Below are 11,841 nucleotides of genomic sequence, written 5' to 3'. Positions count from 1 at the left end.
TTAGCAAACAGGATGAAGGGGACAGATCAACAAAGCAGCTGTATGCAGACGATGTGGCAGTACAAGCAAACTCTGAGCTAGAACTTCAGCAAAGGATAGGAGAATGGAACGCAAATCTGAAGGCATATGGGATGAAACTAAGCACAGATAAAACAGTGGCAATGGCAGCAAATTGGGGAAATCAGAAGATGCTGATAATAGAGATAGAAGGAAAGATACTGGAACAGGTAAATAGCTTCAAGTATCTGGGAGGTGTGGTTGAGGAGAAGGGTAGTCTGAATGAAGAGGCCAATGCTAGACTCAGAGGGACTACAGCCAACTGGCATATTGTATCAGGTGTAGTCTATGACAGAAGAATGCCAAAGAAGCTGAAAAGTAAGGTGGAAATGAAATGCCTGAGAAAGGTGGTAGGATGCACACTGTGGGACAAATGAAGAAATAAGGACATAAGAGCAGAAGCCAAAGTAGCGCTGATTGCAGAAAAGATCAAAGAGAACAGATTACGATGGTTTGGGCATGTGTTGAAAAGCAGAAGACAATCTGGTGTGGAAGGTTTGGGACAGACAGGAAGAAGGTAAGAGGAAGCGAGGACATCCAGCAAAGAGGTGGATGGATTGTGTGAAAGAAGATCTGTGACAGTCAGGCATGAATGTTGAAGAAGGCAGGAGTGTGGCACTGAATTGAGAGAGTTGGCAAAAGTTAGCACGATACCCCAACCCCATGTAGAAAAATGGGAAAAAGGGGGCTGATGATGATGATGATGATGATGCAGAAAATGATGGATTTGTTGTTGGAGAGAATGGGCCTGGTGGTGCAGATTGAGGGTTTGATTCTGCTGCTGGAAAGAGGGTGCTTACTGCTGGAGTCAATTTCTTAAAGTAGGCATCAAGTAGGTTTGTACAGAGCTTTGCTTTTTCTTGATATAAATGGACTTATAGCTGCTGAAGCCCTCAGTAACTGTATGGGAAACTTGGGTGAACCTCTCTGTATTAGGATCTTGCTCTTCTGACTTTGCCATTCCTGCTTCAGTGAGACAAAGGCTTCAGCTAACTCTCCTGTTGAAAACTTTTTTTTTTTTTTGATTTGGAGTTTCTTGGTCCCTGTTTTCTTCCTCAAATGCCATCGTCTGCGACTCCAGTTCCATAAGGTCTTCATCAGTCAGTTCTTTGGCATGGGAGTAAAGTAACTCTGTGACAACCATGACAGTGATGTCTAACTGCAGTTGATTGCCAGTATCAACCACAGCTTGCCTGGCGTCAGCAATGTTATCATCTGTAAGAAGTCTGTAAAGCAGGTACAAATTGTGGGCAAAATTTGTTCTACACTCCTTTCATATTTGACTGCTTTACTTCATCCCAAGAATCAGAAATATTTTTGATGGCATCATATAATTCTTCCAGAACTCCCTTAAGGTCATCACATTATCTTGGGTAGCCCTGACTGCTTGTGAGAAGGTCCAGCGCAGATAACAGGCCTTAAATGAGGCTATTACTCCCTGATCCATTGGCTGAAGTAGCGATGTGGTGTTGGGGGGTAAAAATATGACCTTTATATTCAACTGTAAGTCATCTAAACTGTTTGGATGTCCAGGTACATTGTCAAGTACAAGAAGAATTTTGAAAGGAATGTTTTTGGCCAAGCAATACCTTTCAACAGCAGAAACAAAATGGTTCAAGAACCAGTTTTCAAAGATGGAAGTTGTAACCCAAGCCTTTGCATTTGCTTTCCAAATAACAGGAAGAGATGCCTTAATGACATGCTGTAGTGCCCTCAGATTTAAGGAGTGATACACAAGTAAGGGCTTCAACCTAAAATCACCAGAAGCATTGCCCCCAAACAATAACGCTATCCTAGCTTTTGCTGCCTTATGCCCTGCTGCAAATTTTTCCTCTTTTGAAATGTAAGTCCTTTCAGGCATTTTCTTCCAAAATAAGCCAGTCTTGTCTACATTAAATATTTGGTCTGGCAAATAATCTTCCGCTTCAATAATTTTTTTCCATCATTTTAGGAAAATCCCTTGCAGCACTTACATCTGCACTTGCCGCTTCACCTTAAGTTTTAATGTTATATAAATTAGTCCTCATTTTAAAGCAATGGAAACTGCCCCTACTTGCAGAAAATTCTTCATCACACCTACCTGCACTTGCTGCTCGAGCAGCACTTAATTCATTGAATAGGCTTCAAGCCTTTTCTTGCACTAATGAAAGGCTAATGGATATATTCCTCTGAATTTGGTCTTTGATCCAAATTAGCAATAGCCTTTCCATCTCAAGAATTAAACCATTGTTTTGTAATAATCATATTTTTCATCAGGGCATGGTCTTTCACATGATTCATTATTCTTTCTTTGTCATTTAAAATTGTTTGGATCATTGACCGGCTATAGTCTAATGCCTTTCCAATGGCAGATGGTGCTTCAACTCTCTGCATCTCTTTTATTATGTCCACTTTACTTTCCAGGCTGAATGCTTTCCTTTTCTTTGGCACATCACAAGCACGTGCACCGGATTTACATTTTGGAAGCATGGGTCTCGATGTCACCAAAGATTCAAAGAAACTTTATTATCATTTAGGAAACACAAGTGCTACCTAAACACAATTTTGAGTATCAGCTCTTTTACAGGAGAAAACAAACACTAAAACACAGACATGATAAGTATTAAAGAATAAACAATAACTATAGTACAAAAGTAAGCATCTAGGTAGCTGATGCATATGCTTGTACTCTATTTATATACACTGAACAACACTGACTACTAGATGTTTAACACATGATAATCACATTGCTAAAGTGGTTAGAACATCCTTCTATGTGGCCCACCTAATCACAAAAGGGTTCACATCCAGATCAAAAGAGGTCATAGTACCCCTCTACTCATCACTCATCAGACCCATCATAGAGTACAACGCCCCATTTGGGATGTACCTTACAAGACACCTGCAACAGCTGGAAAGACCACAGAAGTACCTCACCAAGAGGATCACTGGCCTCAAACAGATGCCCTATGCAGCTTGACTGAAGAAACTCCAGCTGTACTCGGTTGCATACTGCCTACTCAGAGGTGGTCTCTGCCTGACATACAAGGCCATGTCCAACCCAGAATTGATGGACATGCTCCACCTAAAGAAAACCTTATCCCCTCGAGCCAGACACTCTAGGGATCTAAACATCACCACAACAATAAATAGGATGTGCTGGAGGGATAGATTCCTGTCCTAGAGGCTTCCCATGCTTTGGAACAAGATTCCAATCTACATTAGGCAGAGCTCCTTGTTAACACTCTTCAAGAGAAACCTTGACGAGTGGATGGGAAACAGAAAGTTTACCCCAGGGATCACTTCAGTGGCTCTGCTGGACAGAGGCACAGGGAACTAATCTAAGGGGGCAGCGAAAGCCAACACATTCTGGCTAGGCTTATAAATGCCTTCATGAAAATAGCCTAGTATCTACCTATGAACCTATGAACCTAAGAAAAGTACACTATAGACAAAGGTGAGATTGGGTGATATTGCAGATAAGGAAGGGATTGGAATTGCACTTGAATGAGAATATATTAATTTTAGCATGCAATAAATAAAGAGAATTACTGTACAGAAAAAAGAAGAAAAAGAAATAGACCATAACAATCTATTATAGTTTTGATACATCCAGATTTACATCTGCAATTGGATAAAAACTGTTCAGAATCTGGAGGTCCTGCAGTGGATACTCCGTAACCTTCTACCAGAAGCAAGCTTAGTGACCCAACCATACGCTGGATGAGAAGTGTCACTTAGTATTTCATGGGACCTCTTTTTACATGTAATTTCAAAGAGCTCTGGTAAGGTAGGAAGACTAGTGCCTGTGATCTTTTATGCTGTTCTTATTATTCTTTGCAGCTTTTTCCTTTTGGCCACTGAGCTGTTACTGAACCATACAGTGCAGTTGCTGATGATAATGCTCTCAATGGCCCCTCTGTAGAAGGTATTTGGAGAATTCATAGGGAGTTTTGCTTTCCTCAGCCTTCTTAGAAGGTGTAGTCACTGGCGGGCTTTTTTAATTAGCTGGCCTGTGCTTGTACTCCAAGAAAGATCCTCTGATATATGTACCCCCATGAACTTTGTAGTTTGGACTCTTCCACTTCTTCACCATTGATCTTGAGGGGTCGGTGCATGGTAGAGCTCTTTCTGAAGTCAATAATAATTTATTTTGTTTTATTGATATTCAGGTCCAAATTGTTGTTATTGCACCATTCAGTCAGGGAGATGACCTCATTCCTATACCCATTCTCATCATCACCACTTATGAGTCCCACCATTGTGGTGTCATAAAAGTGTCTGGCTGCACCACTGTACAGTACTAAAGTGGAGCTCCACAGGATACACATACAGTAATGGAGTCTGTAGCCAGACACTTCTCAGGTCTGATTGGTCAATACTACCACTGTCTACACCTAATTAACATCTCAATTCAGTTGATTCAGAGCAATATTTTACAGACATTCCCTTTTTTATACAAATAATAGTACATAAAAAAATGCAATACAGTACAGTATAGTACAGTAGAATGTTCAAAAAAATATGTTAAACTGGTTCCCTATCAGAAGCCTGAAACACTATAAGCTTGAAAATCAAAATCCTGAAACCAAAAGCCTGAAAATTCAAAATCCCGAAAACCCAAAATCCTGAAACTCAAAATCCTGAAAACACAAATAATGCTAATATGTCACTATAAAGACACTAATATCTACCAACTGACCCTGACCCTAACCCTAACCCTAAGGTCCGTCAATATCGCACACTCACCTGACCCGCGCCCTAACCCTAACTCACTTAAACCACCCCTAACCCCAATATTTGTCACTATTGCATACATGCCTAACCTGCGCCCTAACCCTAACTCACTTAAACCACCCCTAACCCTAACATAAAACCAACCGCACACTTACCTGAACCCAACGCATGACCTAACACCACAGGGCTAACAATAGCAAAGCCACAATGACGTCAGTATGTCCATTTTGTGTTTTCAGGATTTTGAGTTTCAGGATTTTGGGTTTTCGGGATTATGAATTTTCAGGCTTTTGGTTTCAGGATTTTGATTTTCAAGCTTATAGTGTTTCAGGCTTCTGATAGGGAACCGTTAAACTTACCTCTTTTTAAGCTTCACTTCACATTTCTGTACTGCAGGCATCACCCAAGATTGTTTTCCACTCTTTCCTGAACTTTCAGACCTCTGCCAGACCTCCTACTGTCATTTAGACCTCAGTGAGCTGCAATAGCATTTGCCCACTCTACAAAACAGTACAGTTACTGCTTCAAAACCATACTGTACAAAACAGCCAATCAGATTGTCCAAATAGAAATTCCCTTAATCAATCAGATTGTTTGTTCTCTGTGAAGGTGGAAGTAACTGCTCTAACAAGATGTGTGAGCAGCTTCATGAAGGGGAAGATGGGGAAAATGAAAGAACATTATATTTCTTCATTTAAATGGTACGATTTGTCATTTTTATTCATTTTTACTTATTTTGATGTTTTTTTCTGACATTGTAGCAGCCTATTTGTATCTATGGGTTGTCAACACATCGGATGTTTTTAATCTGGAGACTAGCTGTGGTATCTGATTTGATATGTGTGTGTGTATTTCTGTTGTTTACTTTTTACTGATTTACTGGTTTGTTTTCTGTTTTGGGGGCATTTCATTTTGTTGTTTACCATTGCTAAATAAGCTTCATGGATCTGTGAGGTGTTCTTTGTGGGTGGCTCAGTCATATTTTACTGTGATTTGCTTTCTGGGAATGATCTTGTTTTTCTAGAGAGCTTTATGCATGAATACTAGCTTTGCTATTACTTTAGTTTGTCCAATCATGCTTGGAGATTGACCTTTGCCATATTGTAAAAGAACATGTTATAGTATGCAATCCATATTGTAATATTGTATATTGTATGTTCCATTGTTATTTCATACACTGATGCAGAAAGACCCCACTTATTTATCTGATATTATTTTCATTTAGCGTATTTTATCAAAAGTGATTTCATCAGAGCACATCAGTTTACTTCTGCTGAACTAGGATTTTGGCACGTTTATGATAATATAGTCACAAGCACTATGTTAACAAGCATCTCTCTCAGTTCATTTGGAGTAGAAATCATACATATCTTATCAGTCTCACAATAGGTTTGAAATCCAAGTATAAGCTAAGCACAAAATAAAACTTTATGCCAGACTTCCATGTCTGAGACACATGCACACGCGCACACACACACACACACACACACACACACACACACACACACAATGTTGTTTGTACAATATTTCCAGAATAACAGATTATGAAAAGAAAGATATTATTTTATGGACAGTACACAATTTCCTGCTCAGTATCCTAGTTTGCATAAGTTAATATTACATTTTCCATATGTCAGTACACTGAACACACAGGAGAGGTCATTCTATACAAAAAGGCATTTTCTAGCTAAGTGCAGTATATAATGTTTGATCTTATTTCCTCGTTAATATTCCTAATTAAAGATTTGTGATGTCTTCACTTGAAACCTTCTTTATGAATTAAAGTTAATAATTTGGCACTGGTTAGGCAGTTTGATAAAAGCCTATGACAAATTGCTTTGGACGTTTTCAAGAGTATAGTCTATAATGTTAATTAAAAACATATTTCATAAATTTCAAAACCAATAAAATAATTGATATCATATTCCAATTTTGAAATAAAATCACAGAGCTGGTAAATCTTTGGAATATGTACTGGTCATATACAAACCATAATAGGTATTGTGACAACATATTGTTGTTTATTCACATATGCATTTAACATTTATTAAAGTGTTCAACATGAGAGTTTTTGTTGTTGTTGTTGTTATTGTTTTGGGATAAAATAGTTATTTTTACATTTAAAATATGGGCAATGGCTAGGTTATTTCTGATTTTGAATATTCTCCTTACAGCCTAATGTATGATTTATAATAGGTATATAGATAGACAGACAGACATTAGGCAGATATCCACTTTTCTCTTAAATGCCAGATCTACACATTAAATTTAATTTGTAAAGTAAAACTATCTTGAAACACACCATTTACATTTCTAAGATGGATTAACAGCCTTTAGTTGGATTTCATTTAAGAAAAATATCAAACATAAATGTATTTATTTATGCTTTGTTGATCATGTTTATTGTATTAGGTTTACAGCCTGTTACAAGGGAGACCTCAGGTGGTATTCATAGCAAGTAGAGGAACTTTTATCAGGACATTGGGCAAATTCCTACAGTATGTAGGTGGAATTAATGTGGAAACTTCTGTCAGGACAATGGGGGATTTTACATAGGCATGAGCTCTGAAGGCAAGTTACAAACTTATACCAAACAATCTGGTGGATCAATAGGAAGAAAGTCACATAAGACCCAGAAATAGATTTTAAGAGTTTTAGTTCCTTTTATTATTAACAAGGTTGAACTTCTTCAGAAATTTAAAACACAGCATTCTTAGCTAAGTATTTAAAGTGTGTGCTAAGGCGGGCAGGTGAGGGGGAAGGTGCTTGGAGTGGTATGCCTCCTACCTGTACATTTAAGAACACACTTTATGTTTAAGTTACCATTCAAGCCTGGAGACATGTCTGCCTTAAGGGCAATTTGCCATTTGAGCTCTCTTACCTTGAGTAAGGTTTTGATTTCCCCACTAAAAGTGGTGACTTGCTCCAGGACAAGGAAATGGAAAGTGGGTAAAGGGCAGCACTGAGTAAAATGTCTGGCCAATGTATTGTTGGGGTCACCACTATGGATGGCGTGGTAGTGTTCTTTGATCCTGTCCCTTAGTTTGCAGGTAGTCTTGTCAATGTAAAAGTCTTGCAAAGGGAGTAGAGTTCTAGATAAACCACACTGGTACTATTGCAATTGCAATGATGTTTAAAGAAAATGGGGGAGGGTAAGGTCTCCATACAGAGGGAGCAGCCTGGAATAATGTATTTCCAGCAACAGCAGTGGCTGCAGGGGTAGGTACCACATGGGCTGCTGGGGTTATAGGTGACATCTTGGTTCTAGGTTTCAAATAACCACTTCAGTGATCTGGATCACTTGTAGCAAAAGGAGGGTTTACCACCTAGAGCACTGCTGAGGTTGGAACTGCTTAGAACGATCTCCCAGTTGTTGGTAATGGTAAGTGTGATGGATGACTCATCTAAGGAGATCGGCAAAGGGAACTTGGGTGGGGAAGACTTGTAAGTGTCTGTGCAGTTGTTGAAACTGTACCTTAGTATGGGAAGATGATGGGTGTACCTGTGCTCAACCTGCTGCTTGCAAGCAGTGACTAAATTGGCTGGGTAATGCTTTTCTAGGAAACGTTTCATGAGAAACTTGCATTCCTTATGGAACATGTCATCATTGCTAAATATATGGCTGAGTCTGACAAACTGATCCTTCATGATGTTTTTCTTCATGAAGGGAGGGTGCTGGCTATTGTAGTCTAGAAAGTGATTTTTAATGTGGGTTTCCTGTATAGTGTGGAGCTGAATGACTGGGACTCCTCTGCTACTGTAAGTGTAATGTCTAAGAAGAGTACCTGGCTACCTGTCTCAGAGACTGTAAAGGTCAAGAAGTTCATGTGGTGCATTGGGAAACCTTCCACACATTTGTATAATGCTATGTGGTGAAACCCTTTCAGCTCGGTGAGGGAATTGGGTTCCCAGTAGCTCAAGACTAAATTAGCATAGGCGGGGACATTTTGGCCCCTATTGCTACACCTTTTAGTTGTCAGTAGATCACGTCCTTGAAGGTAAAGAAGTTATTTTCTAGTACAAGTCTGGTTAGAATACCAAGGGTTTGGGCGCGGACGGGGTCCACTCCTCTGTATTCCATGAGGTACCACTCTACTGCATGAAGGCCAGTTTGATGAGGAATGCTGGCATACAGCGCTACCACATCAAGGGTGACCAAGTCAGGTTGCCCAGCACATAGGACTGTTGGAAATGATAAATATCATACAGGAATTTCCAGGAGTCCTTGAGGAAAAACTCAGATGTCTGGACACATGGGTTGAAATAAAAGTCTAGTAATTCAGAGATGAATTCCATTTTGGTTCTCTTAGAAGACACTATGTGTCTGAAAGGAAGGTTCCAAACTTCTTACTGCAATAAAGGCTAAGTATGTTGATTCAGATCTGATTTAGAAAGTGGTGATGGCAGAAGTAGGCTTGTCAACAGGAACTTATTAGATTCCCAAGCAGTTGCATCTGTTTCCTTGTGTATTCACATCATGGAGCAGGTTGAGGCTGAAAGTCTAGAATTTTTGTTTTTCATTGGAAAAAGGAGATGCGGAAGCCTGGATGTGAAGCTGTCATTTTTGTTGACGATGATGATGATGATGAAGCTTTTGTACCCTTGCTTCCAGAAACAACTGAAGTGACTTCTGTGCCATGAGCACATCCTTTGCATGCTGTTGCTACTGCTGCTAAATCTTCCTTCACTCAACTGCAGGACAGGAAAAAAAGGAGAAACACTGTTCATTTTAAGTACTGGACTAGAAGACACTCCTGCAGATGAATATAAAAATGATTCTCCCCATTAGGACTTAACCTCAAAATGCTTTAGATTCAATATGCACGCCTAAGGAATGCAGTTTATGAGATATAGGTGGATTGTTATTAGAACCGGATCCGGAAATAAGTGATCCAGACAGTAGCCTAGGGACCACAGGCTTTGTGGGCCCACTAGTTGGGGCGATGCCACAAAACTTAGATTTCTACCAAAGAATGCAGTCTGCAAGCATTACACTCCCTTAAGAACACATACAGAGCGCATCATTAGTGCGTGTGAATCTTTAGTACAACACACACACATTTAAACTCTGGAGCAGAGCACATCCTTAGTCTATGCATGCATCTTTACTAGAACACACACACACACACACACACACACACACACACACAGACACGCACACACGTGCACACGTGCACAAGCGCACACATACACACACAATCACGCACACACGCACACACACACACACACACACACACACACACACACACACACACACACACACACATTTAAACACTGGAGCAGAGCACATCCTTAGTCTGTGCATGTGTCTTTACTACAACACACACATATTTAAACACTGGAGCAGAGTACATTGTTAGTCTGTGCTTCTGTCTTTAATACAACACACACACACACACACACACACACACACACACACACACACACACATTTAAACATTGGAGCAGAGCACATTGTTAGTCTGTGTGTGTCTTTACTAACACACACACATTTAAACACTGGAGCAGAGCACATCATTGTCCCGGTCCCCTTCAATAACACACATCAAACCAAATGAAATTTGATTACCTTTATTAAATTTCCATAACATAGCTTTGATCACCAACTTTATTAATTACAACTATTCATGATATAATTGATTCTAAATGCAGCATAACATCCTTGTAATGTTAATCAGGGCAGCGTACATACTCACACTGCCCAACAAGCAGGGTCTATACCTCTGCTCACTTACTTTACTTATGAAGCAGCATCCCAACTCACTTCATACACCATCCATTGAATTACCTTCCACCAAATAAGCACCATCCTTACCTCAGCTTGATTATCTATTCAGCAAGCTTCTTCCAACTACTCATTTCCTTTCCCCAGATCCTTGAAATGAACATCCAGACATCAGCAGGGGAACAGAATAGGGCAAGCCTATCCCTCTTCTCAGCCAACAAGCCTGACAAGGCTGTTCCCCCTCCCTTTTACCCAAAATTGTTCAATCCACTTCCCATAAAGAGAAGGGCCAAGCCAAACATCATTTGGTGTACCCATCATCTGTAAAGCACCTTAGAATCCCGTCATAAACCCCTTTGGCATGCCATCACTGAAACAAACCCTAATGAAACTAAATAAAGTAGGATTACCATGACCCCGTTGTAACACCGGAGCATACACACCAAGAGAACACATACCCTTTTAGCCCGCTGCCTTCAAATCCAAAATCATGGCTCAACCTGAATGTATTGACAGCCTATAACCACAACAAAACCACAAACTATAACCCCTTGAACTCAAGACAGCACCCAGTCAAATAACTAGTAGCAAGTCTCACACCCAAGACCCTGTTGCCTATCTACCTACCATGCTTCTTAAAACTCTACTCACAAAATTGACCCAAACGCCAAGTGAAATGATCCTTGTGCTAATTACGGTCTTTAATGAAAAGACCTACTAGACAAATACTAAAAGATCTGAGATTTAAACATCCCCAAAACAAAAAACATTACCTTTCAAGTCCATTTCCATCAGGGCATTGACTGTTACTCACTCAGCACTCCCATCTGTAACCTAAATGTGCCCACCCAAGTGATCAGGACTTGCACTGAAACATGCATTCAGATTTAAACATGCAGCAAAACCATTCTCACTATGACAATCTAATGAGGTCATAAAACATACCACTTATTCTAGAGTAAACAAAAATTGGTTGTGCTTCTTTCTTCTTCCGAATCACTGTGCTTGCCTTTTCACCTATCCATTTCTGATTACTCACCCAATGACCCTACCGCTTATTCGACACCAAAGGATGATCATCTGTGTACTCACTGTATCTCACCACTGGAACTCAGCGCACCATCATCTCCAAAGAAAAAGACAAAATTAAACTTTCCCAGAGGGACAAGATGACTCCACTTTATACCCACCTATTCCAAACTACAGCCACAGCATTCCAAGACCCCATCTGCAAGAAAGAAAAGACATGTAAAACATCCAAAACACATAACACGTTCCAAGACATCTTCAAAGATAACCTTTCCTGCCAACCCAGGAAGGAATGTACCAATAACACTCCAATCT

General features: G+C 39.9%; 1 pseudogene; it reads right to left on the bottom strand.

Annotated features, from left to right (window-relative positions):
• Positions 1 to 11,190: 11,190 nt before the first annotated feature.
• LOC122805117 lies at positions 11,191 to 11,244 on the bottom strand (annotated as a pseudogene).
• Positions 11,245 to 11,841: the final 597 nt, after the last annotated feature.

This window comes from Protopterus annectens, chromosome 6.part0, assembly GCF_019279795.1.
Source record: "Protopterus annectens isolate FY-2018-M chromosome 6.part0, PAN1.0, whole genome shotgun sequence".
In the NCBI taxonomy this organism is placed as follows: Eukaryota; Metazoa; Chordata; order Ceratodontiformes; family Protopteridae; genus Protopterus; species Protopterus annectens.
This window is presented reverse-complemented; position numbering and strand designations above follow the sequence as displayed.